Source organism: Crinia signifera, chromosome 9 (genome assembly GCF_055691185.1).
Source record: "Crinia signifera chromosome 9, ASM5569118v1, whole genome shotgun sequence".
NCBI lineage: Eukaryota > Metazoa > Chordata > Amphibia > Anura > Myobatrachidae > Crinia > Crinia signifera.
The window spans coordinates 122,321,615-122,332,706 of record NC_139225.1 but is presented as its reverse complement, the minus strand read 5'-3'; the positions used below and the strand labels follow the sequence as shown (position 1 = coordinate 122,332,706).

The 11,092-nt window shown below is 48.1% G+C and overlaps 1 protein-coding gene across 2 annotated transcripts in view; it reads left to right on the top strand.

Moving 5' to 3' along the window:
* Window positions 1-86: 86 nt before the first annotated feature.
* Window positions 87-11,092, top strand: part of LOC146035911 (sphingolipid delta(4)-desaturase/C4-monooxygenase DES2-like) — a 65,882-nt gene continuing 54,876 nt past the window's right edge. Inside the window, exon 1 of one of the 2 annotated variants that reach the window (XM_083159621.1) lies at window positions 87-175. The gene's annotated coding sequence lies outside the window, so the exon portion shown is untranslated. Of the gene's footprint in view, window positions 227-11,092 lie in introns of both variants that reach the window. The other variant, XM_083159622.1, reaches the window with a different exon arrangement.

The following is an 11,092-nucleotide window of genomic DNA, read 5'->3' as shown; positions in this document are numbered from 1 at the left end:
CTTTGTGACCAATCACATGACAGAGATATATGACGTATTGGGAGCTCCCATTAAACGAATCAATGAGAAAAATGCGCAGTGTTATGCGTAAGGGTGGCTGGACGTTTCTATTTTCTGAGGCCAATGCGTGCCAGACTGCCAGTGCCAACCACGACATGGAGGACGACTAGTTATGGTACGCGACGCGTTCGCCTGACATCCAAAGCATGGACTGCTGCTAAAGCCGGTGCGCTGCATTTGACTGTTATGGTGGAAGGAATTTGCGGTTCATTTGTATTGGTTTTAATTAGCTGTTTACTGTACACAGATTACTTTACAGCTTTACTTTGTACTTCACAGCTTTTCTGTGTGCCATATAAACAGAAAATAAGAAACTTGATGGTAGGGAGATCAGATGTTTCACCCCGGCTCCTCAGATGTAAAACATGGGACCCATGGGCTAGCAGCGTAATTAAATTGCCTCAGAACAACACTTTCCATGTGGGCATCTATTGGGATGGAATAGTAACCTGTGCTTCAAGCAAAACCCCAAATCCCCGAAGCATACACATTTTAAAGTTCTGAACTAGTTTAACAATGTTCTAATTTCTGAAGCAGTTTTGTTCCGCTAACCCAGGGGAGTCCCCATATACTGAACTTATAATTGCCCACCATCCCGCATCCTGCAGGAGGCTCCTGTTTCAGTTGTAAAGTTCCTGCTACCCTGCACTGTACTTCTAATCTACCGTATTCTGTTAGGGGTGCCTATAAGGAGTTTCTTGGCAAGGACAGTGATTTGCTGTAGATGTTCAGGAGTCCTTACCATACCTCCCAACATGACCCTCTCCAGGAGGGACACAATGTTCTGTTCCTGGACGTCCCTGCTAATGTATGATTACCCTCATCTGTGTTGAACAGGTTAATTGGTAAGAAAGATTGTCTCATCACAGGTGATGGCAATCATACATTAAGAGGAAAGCCCAGGAGCAGAGCATAGTGTCCTTCCTGGGGAGGGTCATGTTGGGAGGTATGTCCTTACTGATGACTCTCAACACCCCCATTCCCCCCCTCCTAGTGTGGTAGCCCCCGAGAGGCTAGATCACACACAGGGTTGTCCTATCTGTGCTGGTTTGCACTCAAGCATAGTGTGGTAGTGCTGCTAGTGAGTTACTTGGGTAAGAATTTTTCCTAATATTCTTTCTTTAGGTAAACACATTTGTTTAAACAGAATATCTGGTGTCAATACTTATTTGGCTAATGTAAAAATGGTATGGAAAACCGCACATCCAATAAATATAGGTTGGGCCTACAAGTTGCATACAGTCAGTGTTTCCGATAAAAAACAGTTTAATACACATTTAATACCTCAGGATGAATTCACACAAGGTCAAATTGCATTTGGAATTTATTGCGTAGTCATATTGATCATGTATATTGTGCAGAGTGAGAGGAAACAAAATATCACAGTGAATTTATAGTTTCAAACAAGAAACCTCATGTTGCAGACAGCAATGTTAGTATCAACATTTGCAAAACTTCTCAAAGTTTTATATTATTGTTTCTAATGTTATATAGAAATATCTCACAACAAAGACAGTGTGACAACCTCCTCGTTGCTGTACCTTGCACAGCGCATCCTACTAGGGATGGCCATCAATGGAAATTCTGCAACTGGCCATCGATAGTGCTTAACAATGCAATGGATGGCCATCAATATTTTTACGTATCGATAGTCATCCATTGTGTTTGATTGGCCTGTGGGCCAATTAAAACATGAGGAGTGGGGCTATGCTCCATGTCCCGACACTTTGGGAAAAAAAAGCAAAACATCATTTTGCTATTCCATCGATGGAGGGAAACCATCTGGTTCTCCCCCATCGATGGCAAAAGTATTTGACATCGGCCATGAACCATCGATGATTTCAAATTAGCGATGGTCGATGGCCATCCCTACATCCTACTGTATTCTTTCTGATTCTAGTTTTCAAAAGTAAACTAAACTTTTATGACTAAACTTGAGCCTATCTTAACTTCTATATAGGTAGACATACCATACTGTCCCTTTTAAACTGGGACACATTAAACACACAGGTTCTGTTACTGGCTATCTTCAAGCATGCATTTCACCTGTTTAATTCATAAGTAGGGATGACCATTGCTGGGTTAGGTATTAATGGATACCATTGATGGTGTGGGTTTCACCTACCGATGGCAACCCCTGCTTTAGGCCAGTATTCAATGCCTCAGATTCGCCATAATTTACAGCGCATCTGGCATTTCTCCAGGGTAATGGCGAATTTTCTTTCTGAAAAAACGATTTGCCCAATTCAATGGAGACAATTCGCTGCAAGCGAACAGCGAATGTCTGACGATTCGCCATGCACGATTCGACGCAATTCGCCGGTGGTTTTCAATGGGGTTTTTAGTAAAGTTGTATTCAATGCTCAAATGGAGAACTGATTTCTCCAATGATTTTCCCCATGATTCACCGTTTTGCATTCGACATCTTTTTTAAGGTGAACTGCAATGTGTTCTTTTAAAATAAAGGTTTATTTTTTTGGTCTAAAAAAATCATTACATTTTATTATGTGAAGGGTCTTGCTATTTATTTTACTGGTAATGCATCACATACATATATATATATTTTTTGTTTTTTACATAACATATGCGGGGGGGGGGGCGCTGCTGATTACATTTACATTTTGCAGGTGGGGGGCGCAGCTGATCTCACATAAGAGCTGCAGGGACCCCCTGCCCGCTGGTGGGTGGCATGCAGCGGGGTCTGACTGCGCAAGGTCATGTCAGTAGCGCTGGTGAGCAGGAGGTCCCTGCAGTGGATGGGAACTAGTAGCCAGATCCTGCTGCATGCCACCCACCAGCGGGCAGGGGGTCTTTGCAGTGTATATGTGAGATCAGCGGCGCCCCCCCTGCAATTGTCCTCCGCTCCGGCAGCCAGTTCAGCGTGTCCTGCCGTCCACCGTCCTCCTCATCCTGCATGTGGACCTCTGCGGAGGGGACAGGGGGGGCGCCTGGAGGAAGATGCCGCTCAGCAGCCCAGGCACCTCTCCGCTGGGGTCCGACACGCCGCCCTCTCTGCTCCCCGACCCCAGAAGGGCAACAGGCAGGACACTGCCTCAGCAGCTGTCAGTAGGGAGAGATGGGTCCAGCAGCAGTCGCAGTCCTCCAGCTCCGGCAGCTCCAGCGCAGTGATAGCAGATGTCAGCGCCGGGGCTGCTGGAGCCGGAGGTCTGCTACTGCTGCTGGATCCGTCCTCAGGCTGTGCGGGGGCTCCCGGCGGCATCAGTGTGATCCCCCTGCAGTGGCAGTGTAGCCGCAGAAGCAGGGGAGAGAGCCAGGAGCGCAATTTGCCATAGGGGGTAATTTTCGCCGCCAGGGTCGGAGAGCCCCTGACGCGTTGAATACAGCGGACGTGCAGCTGCCGGCGAATCTCCTACACAGGATTCGCTACCACCCGCGACCCCCGGCCATTGAATACTGGCCTTAGTGTGCAATTAGTTGCGTGCCAAGAAGACCCTGGGGTGGAGCTTTGTGAATGCTGGGGGGTGGAGCCAGGCTCTGTGTCCCAACACTTTGGAGAAGAAAAAAAACTATTTGGTAGCTCTGTATCATTGATAGTGAGAAACAATCCCCATCAATACAAAAAGTGTTTACCACTGGTTATATACCATCAATGTTTTTAGATCATCAATAGCTGTCCCTGGTTTAAAGGGATAGTAGGGCAAGTCTATATGTATAATACCAATGAGTTGAAGTGTTGCAGGCTGTGTTTGAAAAATAACAGGAGCAGGTTGGTAGTTTATCACTCCCCACCTTATCACTTTCCAAGGCATATTACATCTGGCCCATTATTACCAGCACAAATCTATATTGCTGTGATGTGGAGACTTCGACTTCTACTCCAAAATGCAGCTGTCCCAGTGATCCCTGACTCTGCCTGTGTTACTTATCTAACTGTTCCATGTATTTGAGCATGCACATACCTGATGGAAATCATTACCACCAGGAGATGGCGTTGTTTCCAGGAACAAACTCCTGAAGTCTTATGCTGTGTACACACCTACAGATCTATCTGTCCAATCTTTCTGATGGGAACTAAAACCTGGAAATGTATGGGAGCAAATGACAATCACTTCAACACTGGAAAACAGACAATGGTCTGTTAATAGAAATTGGTTAAATCCATTTGATCTAACGGATTTGTCCAAAGTTTTCATCCATTTTCCAGTGTTTGGGAGCAGATGATTGAATCTCATGTGCTTTCACTCTTTACCAGTTTTTGTTCCCACCAGATAGATAAAACAATGGTTTGTGTATGGCATACCTCCCAACTTTGCCTGAGCTGGAGGCGGGACGTAGCTGTGCGCGCCGTAGGCGCGTTGGAAATTTTGAGGGGCGTGCGCTAATTTCGGGGGCGTGGCCTATACTCGCGGCTCTCCCGCAAGGCCACGCCCCCATTTTGCCGCTATGGGGGCATGACCCAGAGGCTCTGTGAGCCTCTAGCCATGCCCCCAGCCCCCTGGCTGCGGGAATAGACGCTGTGCGCATGCGCACAGCGTTTATTCCCCGCTGCTTTGCAGCCGACAGGGGGGACTCCCAACAGCCCCCCCACACCGCGGGACACTGCCGGCCGTGGGAGGGACAGGCCCTGATAATCGGGACTGTCCCGCTGTAATCGGGACTGTTGGGAGGTATGGTATGGTGCATAATTATCAGCAGCTGGCAGGGGGTGGTCAGTCCCCAAAACAGTATAAAATAGATATACCAGCACTGGTTGTAAGACGTTGAGATAGATGGTTCTCATAGATAAATTATATGTATTACCTCTAATAATATAAAAAAGCAATAAAATATAACTAACACAATATATAAAGATCAGAAAAAACTATTGCAATGTCACATCTGTGACGTCATCTGTGGTATATTTTGTATAAAATTCTGTGGAATAAGTCACTTATTGATAAAACTGGGTAGGAATGTCGACATAATACCATTTATGTGATCCTCTGATAATTTGGAGAAGTTTGTAGAAATAGGTACAGTCCCTTTGGTTTTTTGCAGAAGGGGAAGACGTTCCCAATTAAATGTCTCTGTACATGATGACATTTTCTGATGGCAGCCACTTGTCCTCTGGGGTGCTTCTTAGGGATTGGGCTAGGTATCCCAGATAGATAGTAAGACACTTTGCCAGTTTTCTAAAGGCACTCTATAACTTCAGGAGATGGAATATGATCACACAATGGAAAACAGTGTCCCAGTAAGGAATAGATTGTGGATAGCTCAATAGCGTATGTTGTCCTGATCCCTCCTACTGGACGTACGTCACGTGTCCTACACGTGAACCCGGAAATGAGCTGCATGCTCAAAGCAATTTTGTGTATATTAACTCTTGCTATTTTTAGATTGGAGAGATAAATCTGTAGGTGTGTATCCAGCTTTAGCTTTCCGAGATTGCGGAGTATTATAACAGGCCCCTAATAATGAATGGACCTATCACATGAAACATGCAGAAATTAGCTTTCCTATTGGGCCCTGGGCCTGTTACGTAGAACACAAGGAAGCCAACATTTCTGCATGTGTAATGGACCCATTAGTGATAAGGAATAGGCATCTAAAAAGACCTGGATTTCCTTGTTGATGGCAGACCTAGGACATTGTCCTCCTGGGGCTTGGAGCGCCCTGGTATTTCACTCTACCTTCTGTACAGAGGCAGAACTCTGGGAGGCAATGGAGTCATCTGCCACTGGGCTCCTGCTCCCAAGGGGGCACCTCTCCTCCCCTGCAAGTTTAAATCAGTTATTTAAAAGCCAATATATATCTTGCCTCCGGACAACTGGAACAAACTTATGCCACTGCCTTCAATGGGTAACTCACACAACCTAGGCAAAGTTTTTCAAATTGTACCAGTATATTGAATCAATACTATTTTTTATTTTACTATCATTTTATGTAATATTAAAAGGAAAACTGGATTGTCTGTAACTTGCAGCAGGACGTGTAGTTTACCAGCAGTGGATGATTAATCTGAGAGTGCACTGTATGGGGTTTATTTACTAAGATGACAGTTCTATTGAAGACTGTATAATGCCCATAGCAACCAATCAGAATCTACTTTGTATATACTTAGCACCTTCTAGAAGATAATAGGAAGAATCTGGTTTCCCATAGCAACATTCCATCTTTAATAGAACTCCCATAATAAAAAAAAACCCTATGTGACAAGTTATGCAGCGTTGGGACAGAGAGAGTCTGAGTTACAGATAACAGTAAATAATCCACAAAGAGGAAGATTTTAAAGTGATTAATCATGATTACAACATATCTTCCTGGTTGTATTAAATATTCTTGTTTGTAAACTTTCTTCAATTTCTTAATATTAATACAGAGGTAAGAAAGATTTGCCCCAACTGGCATTGCGGGCCTGAAAATTATCGCTTGCATTTACCAATGTTTGGGCTGAAGGACAGAGCTTCAGTAAAAAATGCTCTATCTTGGTGAATGTCTAGAAGCAGCAATCACTTTTGCATTGGCGTACCTACTGTGCAAGTGTGGCTATCCATTGGCATCAGAGCGAAATACAGAGGATTTCACAGGGATCCGCCAATAATGTTTTTGTAGGACCATTTCCTGCAAAATATGCCCTTAAGCACTTGAGAGTTATACCCCTTTTCCACTTGCAAAAATATCCCGGGTTTTTGCACATGAACGCGCATCAACCCGGGATTTAGCTCAGTGTGAAAGGGTCTTGAAAGAATATCCCGGGATGAGTATCCCGGGATTTCTACCCAGGTCCTGACCTGGGTAGATTTCAGAATCGACCTGGGATGCCATCAGTGTGAATGGTCCTGTACCCGGGATCGGGTACATGGGACTTTAACCCCTTCCTGACGCAGCATGTTTTTGCCTTCCTGACAGAGCCCTTTTTTTCAAATCTGACATGTATCACTTAAGTGGGGATAACTTTTTTTCTCTACCGTCCAATGGGATACTGGGCTTCACTACTATGGGGATTGAGACCTCCGCAGGAGAGACAGGCACATAAAAGAACTTTCAGTGTGGGTGCACTGGCTCCTCCCCTCAATCTCCCTCCACTAGTCAGTTTTGAAAAATGTGCCTCAGGAGAGGCAGTGCTTCTGGATGCTCCAGAGTTTTTCTACATTTATTTTTTAAGTTTGTTATTTTGGGGCGCTGTGGTGACCACACAGCTGTCCTGCTTCGTGGGTGTCAGGGGAAGGGTCAGTCCCCGACCTCTTCAGGTGCAGAGCTGACCCTGCTACAGGACAATTCGGTCCTGCGTGGGACTTGTCACCGCACAGCATTGCGCTGTGGCGAGCAAGTCTCCTAGCCGCCGCACACCCCTGACAGGTCTGAAGACTTCAGTGGTGAGTACAGGCTGGGGGTCCCACAAGGGGTCCCCGCAGCCATTTCTGGTGCGGCAAGACGACGGCTAGTAATGGCGGCTCTCCAGCAAGGACCGCGTGAACACCGCGTCTGGTAACTGGCATAGGGGTGCTGCCGCTGGACCACCAGGGACACCCCTCAGGTTATAATGTATTATATATATTTTACACCTTTATTAATGTCAGTATAAATATATAGAAGCGCCAGCTCCGTGTACAGGGGGCGGGGCTTCACTCAGAGCGGGACCAAGCTCTGCTGGGCGCGCGCTGTCACTTCCTGCTTCTTCAACACGCTGCCAGACTCCATTACAGAGGGCTCCTCACTGGCGTGGTGGATCCGGGTACTTGCAGCACGGCAGAGACAGCAGGTTTTTCATAGCGATTTAGCGCTGCTGCGCTATCTGGCTTATTCAGACACTGTGTTGTTCATATCACTGTGTAAGCGTTACCAGCTCACCCAGATCTGTGAGTTCAGGTTAAGGGTGTACTTGGCTCCCCAATTGCTCTGTTTTTTCCCCACTGATTAGTTACAGAACACAGCATAAAACAAGCACATAGTCTGTTTTTCATATCCAGTGGTGCGGTGTGTGCACGTGTGTGACTGCGTGGGGGTTGTGTTGTACTGCAGATTGTACAGCAGACATTGTTAGTACTGTCTCATCATGGTGAAAAAGTTCACTTGCATGGTGTGTAGCACCAAGTTTGTGCCCAAGTCACAGTCACAGGTTACTTGTGAGGCTTGTATGTCACCTCAGCCCAGCAGTGCTGACACCCAGATCAGTGGGGTGCCCCCACAGCTTGTGGGGCCGTCGCAGGCAGACGAGGAGGAGCCTGCTTGGGCCTCCAACATAAAGACCTTGTTGGATTCTGTGGCTTCACAGCTTTCCACTAACACTCAGCAAACGCAGAGGGTTCAGAGGGAATTGTCCATGTTAGCTGCCAGGGTGGATATTCTTCATACCCTTAATGTACCTCCTCCCCCCGCACAGCCTCAAAAAAGACAGGCGACTGCAATGGATCCTGACACAGATGATGATGATGAGGACATATTGGAGGAGGGTGAGGAGCAGGGTCTGCAGGAACCAGCTCCTGAGGCGGCAGTGCATGGTCCCGAGCCACTTATCAGGGCCATTAGGGATGTTTTAGATCTCCCAGTGGAGGCATCCGCAGAAGGAGATCCTTTCTTCATGACTCAGAGGAAACAGCCAGTATACTTCCCTGAGCAGGCGGAGTTAGAAACTGTTTTCAGGGCTGCATGGCAAAACCCTGATAAGAGGTTTACCCTTTCAAAGCGGTTCACAAATGCTTATCCCTTTGAACCTTTGGGCAGAAAGAAGTGGGAGGAGCCACCGGTAGTGGACTCCTCTGTCTCCCGCCTCTCTAAAAAGGTGTTGTTACCAGTCCCAGGGGTATCCACCCTTAAGGACGGGGCGGACAGAAGGCTGGAAGCTACCCTCAAGTCCATATATACGGCTAGTGGGGCATCCCAGCGTCCAGTTTTAGCCAGCTGCTGGATGGCCAAGGCTATTCATACCTGGTCAACCCAGATTCAGGAAGGGTTGTTGGGTGACATGACTGTGGCCCAGATAGGGGACAGCCTGCGTCACATTCAGGATACCGCAAAAATCCTGTGCGAGGCACAAAAGGAATTGGGCGCAATAAACGCGCGCAATTCAGCCATGGCGGTTTCAGCCAGACGGGCCTTGTGGCTGCGTCAGTGGTCTGCAGATGTAGACTCAAAGAAGAGTGTGGAGGGTATTCCCTTTACAGGAGAATGGCTGTTTGGCAGTGAATTAGACGGTTGGATTTCCAAAGCCACGGCAGGAAAATCTACCTTCCTTCCATCAGCCCCCACGGTTGCAAAGCGTACCTTCACAGGTGCTTCCCAGCAGTCCTTTCGTGGGAACAGGTTTCGCCCCAAGGCTAGGGGCGCCTCCAATGCCAGCAGGGGCACGAGAGGCAAGTTTAGGAAGCCTAACACCTCCAACACCCAGGACCGTCCAAATGCCGCGACTTCCTCTAAGCCTGCAGCATGACGGGGTTTTCCCGCCACGAGACTCTCTCGCGGTGGGAGCGCGATTGTTGCATTTCAGCCATGTGTGGGACGCCTCGGGTCTGGATTCCTGGGCCAGAGGTCTCATTTCTCTAGGTTACAGGCTGGAATTCGACAAACCCCCTCCCAGACGATACTTCAGGTCGGCACTTCCAGCATCCCAGGAAGATCAGGTGCTCCTTCAGGGGGCCATTACCAGGCTGCTTCAGTCTCAGGTAATTGTACCGGTGCCAGACACGGAGCAGGGCCAGGGATATTATTCCAACTTATTCCTGGTACCGAAGCCAGACGGCTCAGTAAGACCCATCCTGAATCTAAAGTCACTGAACCCCTTCCTGCGCGTGTTCAAGTTCAGGATGGAGTCCTTGCGCTCTGTGATCGCCAGCCTAGAAAGAAGGGAGTTCCTGGCCTCTATAGACGTCAAAGACGCCTATCTACACATTCCTATCTGGCCCCCACACCAAATCTATCTCAGGTTTGCCTTGGGGAACGACCATTACCAATTCTGGGCGTTACCTTTCGGCCTGTCGACAGCCCCGCGGGTTTTCACAAAGGTAATGGCGGAAATGATGTCACTACTCAGGCTCCGAAGGGTGAATGTAGTGCCATACCTGGACGACCTGCTAATAAAAGCAGGGTCGGCGGAGGCTTTAAGCAGTGCTCTCAATCTGTCCATACAGGTTCTAAGAGACCACGGGTGGATCCTGAACATGCCCAAATCATCGCTGGTTCCGACCCAGAGGATGGTTTTCTTGGGCATGATCCTGGATACATCGGAACAAAGAGTCTTTCTGCCGATGGAAAAGGTCACTGCAATACAACAGCTGGTCAGGGAGGTCCTACAGTCACCTCTGGTACAGATCCATCTTTGCCTCCGGCTTCTAGGCAAGATGGTGGCTTCATTCGAAGCAATACAATTTGGCCGCTTCCATTCCAGGACTTTTCAATTGGATATTCTGACAAAATGGTCCGGCTCCCCCCTGCAGATGCGCAGAAGGATTGGCCTTGCAACAAAAACCAGGATCTCGCTACAGTGGTGGCTAGATTCATCCAATTTGTTGGCAGGCAGACGGTTCCAGATCCAGGACTGGATTCTGGTAACCACGGACGCCAGCCTGAGGGGCTGGGGAGCTGTGACACAGGGAGTCCGCCTACAGGGTCGATGGTCTCCACTGGAGTCAGGCCTTCATATCAACAAGCTGGAGTTGAGGGCGGTCTACTATGCCCTGTTACAGGCAGCTCCATTGTTACAGGGAAAGGCGATCCAGGTCCAGTCGGACAATGCCACCACTGTGGCCTATATAAATCGGCAGGGTGGTACCAAGAGCATGCCTTGCATGAGAGAAGCGTCAAAAATTCTGTCCTGGGCGGAACAGAATGTCCAGGCCCTGTCTGCCATTTTTATCCCGGGGGTCGACAATTGGGAGGCAGACTTCCTGAGTCGTCACGATCTTCACCCGGGAGAGTGGGGCCTTCACACTCAAGTGTTCGATGCCATAGTGGATCTGTGGGGGCTCCCTCAGATCGACCTGATGGCTTCACGATTGAACCACAAGGTAGCAATGTACTGTGCACGGACCAGAGACCCAGGGGCGATAGCGGTGGACGCTCTCACCTGGACCTGGGATTTCCAATTGGTGTA